The following is an 11,617-nucleotide window of genomic DNA, read 5'->3' as shown; positions in this document are numbered from 1 at the left end:
AGGCATACAGAATTAAAATGGCAATAAGTAAGTACCTATTACTAATAATCTTAAATGTGAATGGATTAAATGCTCCAATCAAAAGACATAGGGTAGCTGAATGGATACAAAAACATGACATATGCTATATACAAGAGACCCACATCAGAACAAAAGACTCACAGAGATTGAGAATGAAAGGATGGAAAAAAACTTTTTCCATGCAAAAGGAAAAGAAAAAAAAGCTGGGGTAGCAATATTCATATCTGACGAAATAGACTTTAAAACAAAGGCCATCACAAGAGACAACAAAGGTTATTACATAATACTAAAGAGATCCATCCAACAAGAGAATATAACCCTGGTAAACATATATGCACCCAATATAGGAGCACCTAAATATATAAAAAAAATTTCTAGAGGATTTTAACAGAGAGATCAACAACAATACAGTCATAGTAGGGGACTTTAACACCTCGCTGTCTTCACTGGATAGATCTTGCAGTCAAAAAATTAACAAGGAAACAGTGACTAAAAGACACACTGGATCAGATGGATTTAACTCACATTTATAGGACATTTTACCTCCAAACTCCAGAATATACCGTCTTCTCAAGTGCACATGAATCATTCACAAAGATAGACCACATGCTAGGACACAAAACAAGTCTCTACAAGTTCAAGAAGACTGAAATCATATTAAGCATTTTCTCGGATCACAGTGGAATGAAATTAGAAATAAACTACAGTAAAAACATTGAAACACGTGAAGGCTAAATAGCATGTTATTAAAAAATGAATGGGTTACCAATAAGATGAAAAAAATAAATAAAAAACTTTCTGGAAACAAATGAAAATTAACACAAAACAACCCAAATCTCTGGAATACAGCAAAAGCAGTCCTGAGAGGGAAGTTCATAGCACTTATAGGCATACCTCTAAAAAGAAGAAAAATTAATAATAAGCTATTTAACTCTACAACTTAAAGAATTAAAAAGAGAACAAAAAGAAAAGCCCAGAATAATTAGAAAGAAGTAAATAATAAAGATTAGAGCAGAAATAAATGACACAGAGACTAACAAAAAAAATGATACAAAAAATCAATGAAACCAAGAGCTGATTCTTTAAAAAGGATAAACAGGAATGATGAGCCGTTAGCCAGACTCATCAAGACACAAAGAGAGAGGACCCAAATAAATAAAATGAGATATGAAAGCAGAGAATTAAACACTGACACCACAGAAATACAAAGGATTGTAAGGAAATACTATGAACAACTATATGCCAAAATGCTGGACAATGTGGATGAAATGGACAAATTCCTAGAAAAATACACTCTCCTAAAACTGAATCAGGAAGAATCAGAAAATTTGAATAGACCAATAACAACTGATGAAATAGAAGCAGTAATAAAAAAAAAAAACTCCCAGCAAACAAAAGTCCAGGTCCAGATCACTCCACAGGGGAATTTTACTAAATATTCAAAGAACACCTATACTCCTCAAACTATTCCAAAAAATCCAAGAGAAAGGAATAGTTCCAAGCACTTTTTATGAGGCCAGCATTATTTTAATTAAAAAAAAAAAACAAAAAACAGATAAAGACACTACGAAGAAAAAGAATTACAGGCCAGTATCCCTGATGAACATAGATGCTAAAATTCTCAACAAAATATTAGCAAATTGGATGCAGCAATATATTAAAAAGATCATACACCATGACCAAGTGGGATTTATTCCAGGGATGCAAGGCTGGTACAATATCCGTAAATCAATAAATGTGATATCTCACATACACAAATTGAAAGACAAAAATAACATGATCATATCAATAGATACAGAAAAAGAATTCAACCAAAGCCAACACCTTTTTTTTGATAAATCTCTCAGCAAAGTGGGAATAGGGGGAGCATATCTCAACATGATAAAGACCATATATGACAAACCTACAGTGAACATCATCCTCAATGGGCAAAAACTAAAACCATTTCTCCTAAGAACAGGAGCAAGACACCACCTTCACCCACCATTTCTCCTAAGAACAGGAGCAAGACACCGCTTTCACCACTCTTATTCAACATAGTGCTGGAAGTCTTAGACACAGCGATCAGACAAGAAGAAGAAATAAAAGACATCCAAATTGGAAAGGAGGAAGTAAAACTCTCATTATTCTCAGAGGACATGATATTGTACATAGAAAACCCTAAAGATGCCTCCAAAAAAATATTAGACTTAATAAATGAAATCAGCAATGTAGCAGGATACAAAATCAACACCCTAAAATTGATGGCTTTTTTATACATCAATAATGAATTTTCAGAAAGAGAAACTAAACAATCCCATTTACCATTACAAAAAAAAAAATTAAGATGCTTAGGAATAAAGTTAACCAAGGAGGTAAAAGACTTTTACTCGGAAAACTACAGCATGTTGAAAAAAGAGACGCTAGTAGAGAAAGATATAAACAAATGGAAGAATACATCGTGTACATGGATTGGTAGAATTACCATTATTAAAATGGCCGTACTACTCAAAGTAATCTATAGATTCATTGCAAGCCCTATTAAAATACCAACAGTTTATTTCACAGATCTAGAACAAATACTCCGCAAATTCATACTGAACCAAAAAAAGACCCTAAATAGCTGCAGCAATCTTGAGAAAGAATAACAAAGTTGGAGGAATCACCATACCAGACACCAAGTTATACTACCAAGCCACTGTAATTGAAACAGTCTGGTACTCTCCTAAGAATAGGCATATAGATCAATGAAACAGAACAGAGATTCCAGAAATCAACACAAAGCATTATTCTCAATTAATATTTGACATTAGAGAGAAGAGTATACAATGGAGAAACACAGTCTTTTCAATAAATGGTGTTGGGAAAATTGGACAGGTACTTGTGAAAAAAATGAAACTAGACAACCATCTTATACCATACACAAGAATAAACTCAAAATGGATAAGACTTAAAATGTACTTTGTGATACCATAGAATCTGAGAAGAAAAAGTAGGCAGCAAAAATATCAGACATCTCACATAGCAGAATTTTTACAGGTACATCGCCTTGAGCAAGAGAAACAAATGAAAAAACAAACAAATATGACTACATCGAACTAAAAGGCTTCAGCAAAGGAAACCAGCATCAAAATGAAAAGGGAACACATTCTATGGCATAACATATTTGCCAATGAGAAGGGGTTAATTTTCAAAATATATAAAGTACTCATACAATTCAACAAAAAGAAGACAATCCAATTAATAAAATGGGCTGGAGCAAAAGGAACCCTTGTACACTGTTGGTGGGAATGCAAATTGGTACAACCACTATGGAAAACAGTGTGGAGTTTCCTCAAAAAATTAAAAATGGAATTAAAATTCTTAGGATATATTCCTAGAAGTGGGATCATTTGACCCAGTGATCCCATTTCTAGGAATATATCCTAAGAAGCCTGAATCAGCAATCAGAAAGAATATGTGCACCCCTATGTTCATAGCAGTGTTATCTATATATATAAAAGCCTAAGCGACCATTGCAACCGAACGGACGACCGAACAGGCTGTGTGGAGCGACCAGGCTGGCAGGGGGGTTAGTGAGGGGTGACCAAACGACCGAACACCAGGCTGCATGGGGCAACCAGGCCTGCGGGAGGGGGGGGCAGTTGGGGGTGACCAGGCTGGTGGGAGGGCAGTTAGGGGTGACCAGGCTTGCAGGAGGGGCAGTTAGGGTCAGTCAGGCAAGCAGGCAGGTGAGCAGTTAGGAGCCAGTGGTCCCGTATTGTGAGAGGGATGTCCAACTGGAGGTTTTGGCCTGATCCCTAGGATCGGGCCTAAACCAGCAGTTGTACATCCCCGAGGGGTCCCAGATTGGAGAGGGTGCAGGTTGGGCCAAGGGGACCTCCCCCCGTGCACAAATTTCATGCACTGGGCCTCTAGTTTACAATAACTAAGATCTGAAAATAGCCCAACTGCCCATCAGTAGATAAATTTATAAAAACTGTAGTACACTTACACAATGGAATACTATGCAGCTGTAAAAAAGAAGGATCTCCTTACCCTTTAAGACAGCATGGAAGGCCTAGAGAGTATTATGCTGAGTGAAATCAGCCAGTCAGAGAAAGGCAAATATCACATGATCTCACTTATATGTGGAATCTAATGAACAAAATAAACTGATGAATAAAATAGTCCCAGAGACTTTGAAGCAAGCAACACACTGATGTATTTCAGAGGGAAGGTGTGGAGGCACCGGGGTAGGAAGTGATTCACCGTGGAACTTATATGCATATATGCATAACCCATGCACACAGGACAAGAGTGTAATAAAGAGCTGTGGAGGGGACAGGAGCAGGGTGGAAGGAGTCAATGGGGGAAAAAACAGGGACATCTTAATACTTTCAACAATAAAGATAAATTAAAAAAAATAAAAGGGTCTGATTTAGTAAAGTGGTATGCTTATTTTTAATTTTTTTTTTCTTGACTTAGTGCAGGAAAGATTTTACTACAAGGAATCCAGGTGATTTTCAGAGGATGTTTATTAAAGCTGGGTACAGCTAAATAAGGAAGTGCTGCTTTGGCACACTAGGAAGTCAGAGAAAAGGGAGCCTTGAAGATAGGATCAGGATTAGCCCAGGATGAGCTGTCACTGCCCATTGCTCCCTGATCGCAAGACTGGTGGGATCCCTTAGAGTTTAGGAAGAAATGAGGGAAGGGAAAAGCATGGATGTGCTACTAGAAGGGAGAGAATTGTAAACTGGTATGTTTAAACATTGATTTATAACAGTGTTTATATCCTAAAGATTTGTTTTTATTGCTTTGCTTTGTTTAGAGTGTTCAATGCTTGAAAAATTTTGATATATTGACTTTGTGATTGTGGTTTTAAAAAGTTAAAGAAATTACTTAATAAAGCTTCTATACGGTTGGGAAAGATTTAGAGAAATTTAATCTTTCAATATTATAAACTGAGCACTAATAGCAAGAAGAAGTGAAGGCAGGTGTTTTTAATATTTTAATATAAAGTATAGTTGAATAAACAAACTAATATTTGTAAGCTGAGTTTAAAGGCTTGTGATAAATTTGGCTTTTAAGTTTAATAAATTGAATATGAATTCAAATACAGTTAATATATTCTTCTCTTTTTGCCTTCGTTAATGTAAAAAACATTCAAACCTGTAAAGAACTTTTGTGAGTTTATTTGAGCCAAACTGTCAACATAGGCCAAGAAGCAGAACCTCAATGAATTGAGATAATATTTTGGAGAATGGCGGGTTACATCTGTATTTATACATTGCAATCAAAGGAAGGGACATAGGTGGGTTATATGAAATCCATTGGCGATAGATAGAGAAGCGGGAGAAAGCAAAGCAGGGAAACCCCTGGGATTGGATAAAAAGCAAAATGAAGGACACATACTTAGGTGGGTGCAGGAACAATTAACATGATAATGAAGGAATTTGTGGGATCTGTCCTGGCATCCAGGCACATTAGGTTGTGCCCCAAGGGGTCCAGAAAAAGGGAAGTTACAAGTTACCCAGACATTTCAAGGGTATTTTATCATAGATGCAAAAAGACAGATAGGCTCAGGTAAGGTAAAGGTTGACCTTGTTAGTGAGGATACTGGCCTAGAATGTAACTACCCACCATAACTGTTTTCCTCATCTGTTTAATTTCAGACCATCCTTTGTGGTTACTTTAGGTCTCTTCGTTTGCAAGACCACCATGCAGGCCTTCCCTAAGCTTGTCAGGTTAGCATGTAGCCCTTTTTGTCCACCCCGTGTTAATATCTAAATGCTTTTGGGTTTCAAGTTACATACTTTTCCATAAGGAAGGCTTCTGTATTGGGTATAAATGCATTTGGCTGGGAGTAAAATAAAATCAACATTGGCTTAATCATGTAGTGGGTTTATTCGTCTCACAAAATAACAAATGTCATGATGTATATAGTAACTTAAATATATTTACATGAACCCAGAATTCTTTTCTCTTTCTGCTATATTATCCTTAGAGTGTGACTTTTGTCCTTCTGGTCACTAGACGATTAATGCATATAAAGGCATTGTACCAAAATTCATGCATATAAAAAGAAGACCAGGAACAAAGAGCAAAGAACAAAAGCCTTCTGGTGAGACTTTGTCATTTTTACTCAGAATGTCTCCCTCCTAATTGGTCAGAAATGTGTCACATGGCCACCTATAACTGCAGGGAAGTATTTGCTCTATTGAGGAATGCAAAGGAGAAGAGAGTTGGAATCTTGAGAATAAGCAAGTCATCTTTTCTGTCAAAGAAAAGTTTAGAGAGCCGCCATTTTGGACTGTGTGACTTGGCAGCCACCATGTTAGCTGCACAGCTTGCAGCTGCCCTGGGGACCGCCATCTTGAAACAGCAAAGGCCAACCTCTCCCTTTGAATTAGCCAATTGTGAAAGATTGTGCACCTGAGCTCTAATCAAGAGCAAGGGACAGGTCACGTGCGTCAGCGATTATAAATCCCGAGCAGACCACCTGCTTGGTGTGCGGGCTTCCAGACCATGTGTGTGCGCACCCTTCTGCGTAGAAGTAAAGATTTTTGCCTTGCTGCCTGGCTCCCAAGTATGTTTTGTGTTCTGCCAGGACCCCTGACTTGGGGGGCTCCCCTTATTTCTAACAGTTTGGTGCTGAATGAACCAATGTCTCTGATCTCTTAAGACTGGGTTAGACCAAAAACCCCTGCTACTGCCACAGGCACTCCCCCAAGGCAGGTGCAGCTCTGGCTCAGAAACCACATCATCTTGAAGGGGTGGAGTGTCAGTGGCTAGGATCATAGCCTCACCACCACCCAGACTAGCCTTGGACACCTCCTGGGATTGCCAGCAAGTGGAATGCCAGCAGGACCTCATGCGAGCCCCTGTCACAGACACGGTCCCAGACAGCAGTGTAAGGCAAAAGCCAGCAGGACGCCAAGGACTTGCAACTGACACCTTGGGGACCAGCTCTGTGGGGAGGGGAGTACAGCTCAGAACATGGACAAGCAAGGCCTGAGATTCAACCAGACCCCACCTTTGGGCTAAAGAAACCCCAACCACTGGACTACTAGGGGCTTCAACCTCTCAGACCTCAATCAGATTGCCCAGGGCCAGAAAGGGACAGTGACTCACATTCACTTGCACTAGAGCAGCTCCCAGGAGGCTCAGGGTAGATTCAACAACATCAGAGCAAAATCCAGTGAGCCCCACAAATAGACCCAAAGGTCTTTGAGTGTGTGAGTTTGTTTTGTTTTGTTTTTGGTGTGTTTGTGTGTGAGTGCATCTTTTGTTTTTTGTTGGTCCCCCCCCCCTACTTTTTTCTTTCTTTCTTCTTTTTTCTTGCATATCTCTAATTTCTGTCTTTCCTTTTATTCTCTTGTGGATGAAAGGGGCCACATGCTAACCTGACAAGCTCAGGGAAGGCTTGCATGGCAGTGTTTCAAATTCAAAGACCTAAAGCAGTGGTCGGCAAACTGCGGCTCAAGTGCCACATGCGGCTTGCCGCTCTGTTCACTAATGAGTTTGCCGACTACTGACCTAAAATAACCACAAAGGATGGTCTAAAATTAAACTGTAATTAAAGCAGTTATGGTGGGTAGTCACCTCCTAGGCCGGTATCTTCCCTAACAAGGTCAATCTTTATATTCACTGATTTTATTGTCTTTTTGAATCTACATAACATATCATTGAAATTTCAGAGCAACTTGTAACTGCCCTTTTTTCTGGACCCCTCAGTGCACAACCAAATGCCCTGGGCACCAGAACAGATACCACAAATTCTTTCATTGTTATTGTTACCATGTTAATTGTTGACTATTAACTATTGTATCCTGTTACCCACCTAAGTAAAAGAAGTATGTGTCTATTATTTTACTCTTTATCCAATCCCAGAGGTTTCCCCACTTTTCTTTCTCCCGCCTCTCTAATCTATCATTAATGAATTTCATGTAACCCACCTACTTCTCATCCTTTGATTCAATGTATAAAAATAGATGAAAAACTGCCATTCTCTGGAGCATTATCCCAGTCCATTGAGATTCTGCTTGCTGGCAATTGTTAACAATGTGGCTCAAATAATCTCACAAAAATTCTTTACAGGTTTGAATGTTTTTACTTTAACGCTATTCTTTAACCTATTCTTATTGTTTTTAACATTTTAACACTTTAGCCTATTCTTATTGTTAATTTTTCTTATTTCGTTTTTTCTCCTTTTCCTCATTTGTTTTCCATTTACTTTTTCCTATCTGTATCTTAATATACCCATTATCACTACGTTTTAATTTCATTATTATTATTTCATTTATTTTCTGTTTCCCCTTCTTTTTTCTTGCTTGTTCTTTTTAAAAATATATATTTTATTGATTTTTTTTACGGAGAGGAAGGGAGAGGGAGAGAAAGTTAGAAACATCGATGAGAGAGAAACATCAATCAGCTGCCTGCTGCATACCCCCTACTGAGGATGTGCCCGCAACCAAGGTACATGCCCTTGACCGGAATTGAACCTGGGACCCTTGACACTCTATCCATTGAGCCAAACCAGTTAGGGCCCTATGCTAGTTCTTTTAGTTTCCTCTTTGCTTCCATATAGCCATTTTTTCTTCTTTCTCCCTTTTTCTTTTTTTTTCTCATTACAATTCTTTTTATTCATGATGTGAATCTGTCTCCTACATTATGAAGTGAATCATTATTAATCTGCAGTACAAAGAAAAGCATACAAAAACCTAGACTGTTATTAAATCATTAAACTCAGAGAAAAAGTAAAACTGCGCAAAGAAGCTCACACTGGAATCACTGGATAACTACTACCAGCTATATTTTTAATTTCTTTCCTATATTATTTCCAAAGCAAAATATACTAATTATATTCAAGGAAAAATACTGTGATGTGTTTGATGGCATGGGGCTGCTTTTTTACTTTTATAAATGTAATTGCTGAAATTCTGTATTCTGTGATACACAATATACCTTGTATCCATGCACCCTACTTGATACCTACAGGTGTCATCAAGTATGTAAAAAATAAACTTACTAGGCAATAAAGCAATAATAAGACAGTAAAAACAATATGGTGTTCACTTCTGTTTTTTGTTTTTTTGGTTTTTTTTGAAAGCAAAAGTGTTCTTAACAATTGCTTGCTGTTGGCTCATGGAACTAGAGAATGAATATTAGAATCTCAGTCCTCAGAAAATGATTTATTTCCCTTAGCTACTATTTGTCTAAGAAGTGATAAACCATATAATTTACAAGAAAAAAAAAAACTACCGAATCCTTCAGAAAAACACAACCTGGCAGTCTGTCTGCCAAGCAAAATGATGAGGTGGCAAGAGTGTGATGGAGAAACCAGTCTTCAAGAACATCAGGCAAGAGAATCCAGCTATGTTTCTTTGGTTATAAAAATCAAACAACTCCTTGTGAACGAATTCCACAAAAACTTTCTCCAGACTCTTTGAATCTTCTGTAACTCAGCTTGAGGAGATTTTAGTTTTGCTTGATCTGAGTAAGCCATTTGAAGGTTAAACTGCCATCTAACCATCTCTAGCTTGTGGGGAGTGAGAATCCTCTGTCTGAATTTTCCAACTGTTTCTTGACCCATGGAAGACCAAGTATTGATAAATCCTTCTGCTTTGTCTTGTGTAAGATGAATCTTCTTTAACTGCTGCTGCAAACCTGCAGGCTTTACATTGTGATATACTGCCTGTTCTAAAATGAATGATATTGTTTCAAGAACTAAGTGAAGATCTTGTTTCTCAAGAGAAAATACAGCTTGCAGTTTTTCTTCCTCTTCTTCACGGAAACTGTTCTCAGCGTTGAGGTGAAGTTTTCGAAGAATTCACGTGAGCCATCATAGAAATCTTCCTTTATTTATTGCATTTATCAGTGACACTGCTGTTTTCATGCTGGGGCTCTCCCACAGGATCTGGGTAGAGGACGATGCCATCCTTGAAGCTCTCTCCCTTTTTCTTTATACTCCAAGTCTTTGGTCACGTGTCTCTCAGTATGCTTTTTTTTTTTTTTCCCTTTGCTTTGCTTTATCTTCTTTTTCCTTCGTAGTCTTTCCTGTCGTTGCTGCATTGAGTAGTTTGATTTTCGTGGTGTTTCTGGTTTGGCCCTGTTTTATCTTATTCCATTCTGTCAGCACCTGTATAACAGCTGGCACGACAAAATTGGGGTTGAACCTCACTGGCAGCAAGTCAGAGGGGAGGTCCTTCCCACGTATGGGACATTAACAATCAAGTCCCAATTACAATAGGAGAGCCCAATTGTGCCGTGCCAGCCCAGCCAAGGGTTCGGCGAGCCTGAGGGAGGGCCGGCAAAGAATGAAGAAAAGACAGACAAAGAGAATAATCTGGGTCTAGGTCAGGGGTGGGCAAACTTTTGGACTCGAGGGCCACAATGGGTTCTTAAACTGGACCGGAGGGCCGGAACAAAAGCATGGATGGAGTGTTTGTGTGAACTAATATATATTCAAAGTAAACATCATTACATAAAGAGTACGGTCTTTTTTTTTTTATTTCAATAGTTTTATTCATTTCAAACATTTTAACAAGAAGAATGTAAACACTAATTATTATAATTTGAAACTTCAAAAAATGGAGGAATCATAGCACAATAACATACCTTATACTGAAGATGGCAAAGGCAAAATAAAATTGCCTAACCAAGGAAAGGTACAAAAGCCTTTCAAATTAAACTTAAATATAATAAAATAATTTAAAACTAAAGCAAATAGAAAAGAACAAAATGTGTAAACAGTAAATTAAACATTTTCTTTAGTGCAACTTCCAAATTATGCCCAGGACGTAGATGTAGATGGCAATGTAGACTGGGTTGAAAGGTTTTTGGTCTTTAAAACATCAACTTCAGTGGGAACAGTGTTGTTGGTCTCCTTTTTTAGCTAATGCATCAAAGTCTGGAGTTAGTTTTGTTGTGGCTATTCTCAGGATAGATCTGAGGTGTTCGTCAGTTAAGCTGGATCTGTGAGGGGCTTTGTTGATGTTCATGATGCTAAATGTCTGCTCACAAACATAGGTTGACCCAAACAGCACCAGTATCTTCTGTGCCATCCTCCGGATGTTTGGAAAAGTGGCTTCATTAAGTGAAGCATAAAAGTCTCTTAGTTCAAGAGAGCTGAATTTCTCCTTTAGGACAAAGTCAGACTGAAGATCGATGAGTTCCAGTTGCACCTCTTCTGGTGCTGTTTCAGGGTTTTGTGACAAAGGACAGGCCACCAGTTGAAGTGACTGGTCAATTTTTCAACATCAGAAAACTGACGACAGAATTCTGCACGCAGGTCATCCAGTGATTTGCTGTATTTCTTCACGTTTTGGATGGTCTCCTTCTGTGTGGCTAGTGTGGCAAAATGAGTGAATAGTTTGTCTGAAATTTGTCTGGAAAAGAAAATCAGCTTCGATTTAAAGGCTTTCACATTAGTGTACATGTCATGTACATACTGATCTTTTCCCTGTAGCTTCACATTTAGCTCATTCAAATGTGAAAATATATCTACAGCAAATGCAAAGTCACACAGCCAATTCTTGTCACTCAGCTCAGTAAATTCGTCAGACTTCCCCTTTAATTTCAAAAATGCACCAATCTCTTCTTTGAGCTCCCACACTCGTTGGAAAACTTGCCCAAA

General features: G+C 38.2%; 1 pseudogene across 1 annotated transcript; it reads right to left on the bottom strand.

The window, feature by feature from the left end:
• Nucleotides 1-9,251: 9,251 nt before the first annotated feature.
• On the bottom strand, nt 9,252-9,919 carry LOC308240786 (COMM domain-containing protein 10-like; annotated as a pseudogene). Its single transcript has one exon. The product of its transcript is annotated as a COMM domain-containing protein 10-like (transcript).
• Between the last annotated feature and the right edge of the window lie 1,698 nt (nt 9,920-11,617).

Source organism: Plecotus auritus, assembly GCF_963455305.1.
Source record: "Plecotus auritus genome assembly, chromosome: 1".
Taxonomy (NCBI): domain Eukaryota; kingdom Metazoa; phylum Chordata; class Mammalia; order Chiroptera; family Vespertilionidae; genus Plecotus; species Plecotus auritus.
The sequence above is the reverse complement of the archived record's forward strand: the minus strand, read 5'-3'. Positions and strand labels throughout refer to the sequence as shown.